The 3,043-nt window shown below is 38.6% G+C and overlaps 1 non-coding gene across 1 annotated transcript; it reads right to left on the bottom strand.

Annotated features, from left to right (window-relative positions):
* Positions 1-228: 228 nt before the first annotated feature.
* On the bottom strand, positions 229-335 carry LOC142180409 (small nucleolar RNA R71). Its single transcript, XR_012709034.1, has one exon. It is a non-coding gene; the product is annotated as a small nucleolar RNA R71 (small nucleolar RNA).
* Between the last annotated feature and the right edge of the window lie 2,708 nt (positions 336-3,043).

The following is a 3,043-nucleotide window of genomic DNA, read 5'->3' as shown; positions in this document are numbered from 1 at the left end:
AAGCCAAACAAAAATCCAAACACTCATCTAATGGACTTCGCGGAGATTATGAACACTTTTCAATACAATGGGGTGTCACAAGATGCAGTTTACTTAAGGGCATTCCCTTTTTCACTTAAAGATGATGCAAAGGAGTGGCTTAGGAGTTTGCCCAGTGGATCGATCAGAACTTGGGAGGAGATGACCATAAAATTCCTTGATAAATATTTCTCCTCAGCTAAAACGGGCAAGTTCAGAAGAGAAATCCATAACTTCAGCCAGAAAGAGACTGAAACTATTTTTGAAGCATATGAGAGATTTAAGGAGATAGTTAGAAAGTGTCAACATAGCGGATTTGAAATCTGGATGCAACTCTAGGATTTTTGGGAAGGATTGACACCAGCCTCACGTAGAACATTGAGCAATGCAGTTGGAGGCCCTTTGATGAAGAAGACTCCAGGGGAGATAGTCATAATTTTTGATAAGTTATCTAAAGATGCTAATCAGTGGCCCTCTGAGAGTGCTGAAAGAAGAAGATCAACTGTTGTTCACCAAGTTGATACTACTACATCTGTGCAGGTACAACTTGATGCTATGGCTAAAGAAATAAGGAAGTTGACCTTAGCCTCGATACAAAATGAGCTTCACGCAACTTGTGATATATGTGGAATGGGTCAGAGGCACCCCAATTTTCCATGGAGTTCACCTGGAGGTACTGCAAATTCTTGGCAAAAAAATAACTCTAGACCATAGGGACAAGGAGCTCCAGCCTACCAAAATCAGCAGAGGAAGGAATTTCAGCTTCAATAGCCCATTCAGTCTGGTCTAGAGGGTCTAATTAAGGCTTTTATTATCAAGATAGATGAGAGGCTCGACGCTCATGGCACAGCTATCAAAGAAATGGGCATTGGTTTTTGAAACATAGAGAGACAAGTGGGGCAGATTGCAACAATATCTTAGAGGGCTCCAGGAATGCTCCCTGCTAATACTGAGAAGAATACCAAAGAAACAGTGAATGTTGTTACTCTGAGAAGCGGGCAAGTGTTGAAAGATCCTACCCTGATCCAAAATAATGTGAAACTTGACAAAGAAAGTGGGGAGCAGTTGAAGAATGATGTTGATAAAAAGAAGAAAGGCCCAAAGAATAAGAAGAATAAGAAGAATGAGAAGAAGAAGAAGAAGAAGAAGAAGAAGAAGAAGAAGAAGAAGAAGAAGAAGAAGAAGAAGAAGAAGAAGAAGAAGAAGAAGAAGAAAAATCGAGAAGGGAGGAACATGTTGAGATCGAGCACATGCCTGCTTTACCTTTTCCTCAAAAGCTATATAGAGAAAAGCTGGACAAGCAGTTTGGGAGATTTCTGGATGTGCTGAAACAGGTTTATGTGAACTTACCATTCACAAAAGTGCTTTTACAAATGTCTGCTTATGCCAAATTCTTGAAGGACATCCTTACAAAGAAGAGGAATATTGAGGAGTCCTCAGTGGTGAAGCTCACAGAGCATTGTAGTTTGATATTGCAAAACAAACACTCACAAAAGTGTGGAGATTCATGGAATTTTACTATACCTTGCTCATTAGGAACTATAAAGTTTGATAAATCGTTATGTGATTCTGGTGCCTCAATTAACTTAATGCCTCTATCTATTTACAAGAAACTGGAGAAGGAGATCGGAGAGATAAGGTCAGTGCCAATATCCTTGCAGTCTGCTGACCAAACGACTTTAATACCCGAGGGGTAGTGGAAGATATATTAGTTCGGGTAGATAAGTTCGTATTTCTTATGGATTTTATAGTGGTGAATATGAAGGAGAACAAGGAGGTCCCCCTCATCTTAGGAAGACCATTCTTAGCAATGGGTAGAGCGATATTGGATATACACGAGAGGAAACTCATGCTTAGAGTGGGTGAGGAGACTATGACTTTCAAGATGGATGTAGAAGGGGGCACAAAAAGAAAAACCAGCTGCAAGTGTTGAGTGGAAAGTGAAGGGCTCTAAAGAGAAGGCTCCACTGAGCGAGGAAGATAAGTGTGAGGTTTACCCCAAGAAGGCTGAGAAGAATCTATCTGCGTGGATGTGCACATTAGTTCGAAGGCGAGAAATGGAGCCCGACTTCGACTCAGTCCCCGACTAGATGTTCAAGGAAATTTCCTTTACCTTATGATTTTTAATTGTGTATCATAGGAACATGCCACAACTTAAAGTGTCGGGTGGGGGATATGTTGTATGTATGTATGTATATTAGTTTTAGTTTGTTGTTTTGTTAGTTTTAGTAGATATAGAAAAAACAAATTTGTAAAACCCATAAAACTTTTAAATTTTTTTATTTTTCCCGACGATGGATATCATTCAACAAGTTTCTTGAGGGATTAAAGTCAAAAGAAAAAGACAAAAAATATTTTCTTTTGTATGTAGTGTAATCCCCCCTTGGTTTGTCTTTGTGCCGCTGTTCTTTTTCAAAGGTTTTGTTTGAACCGGGTGTAGTTAATTTTTATTTTGTTAGTAGGAAACCTTGTGCTATGATTTGAATTGAAAGCAATATCTCTTAAGTTTATTATGCCTTGAGAATAGTAAGTGCTTTAGTTGTGACTCTTAGTCTCAGTTTTTGACTCTTGTATAAGTACCTTAAATTGTATGATCTTAACTTTGCTTAACTGCTTTGACTAGAGTGTCTTGATAGTCCAATCTTAAGTGAGTTATGTGCCATGTGGGTGTGAGGTTTTGTGTCATTCTGTACATTGCATTTGATGTCTAGAACTTGCCCTATGTGTTTGCAAAGCGAAATGGTAGTTTTATTCAGTCTTGGAAGGGATATAGGTGTTTGTTTGTTGAGCTAGATATATGCTTTTGCCCACCTAATTGTTATGTATCTTAGTTAACCCCGTTTAGCCTGTAATCATATTTCTTTGGCAACCACATTACAAGTCTTACCCACTTATTTTAATTGACCATCTATTTGAACCATATACCTCTCGTGAGCACTCGAATTTATTATGAACTTTGTAAAACTTGAAGTGTGGGGTGGTTGGTTTGGCTTTTGAGTGGAACTACTGAAATAAGGAGAAAGAT

This window comes from Nicotiana tabacum, chromosome 4 (assembly GCF_000715075.1).
Source record: "Nicotiana tabacum cultivar K326 chromosome 4, ASM71507v2, whole genome shotgun sequence".
Taxonomy (NCBI): domain Eukaryota; kingdom Viridiplantae; phylum Streptophyta; class Magnoliopsida; order Solanales; family Solanaceae; genus Nicotiana; species Nicotiana tabacum.
This window is presented reverse-complemented; position numbering and strand designations above follow the sequence as displayed.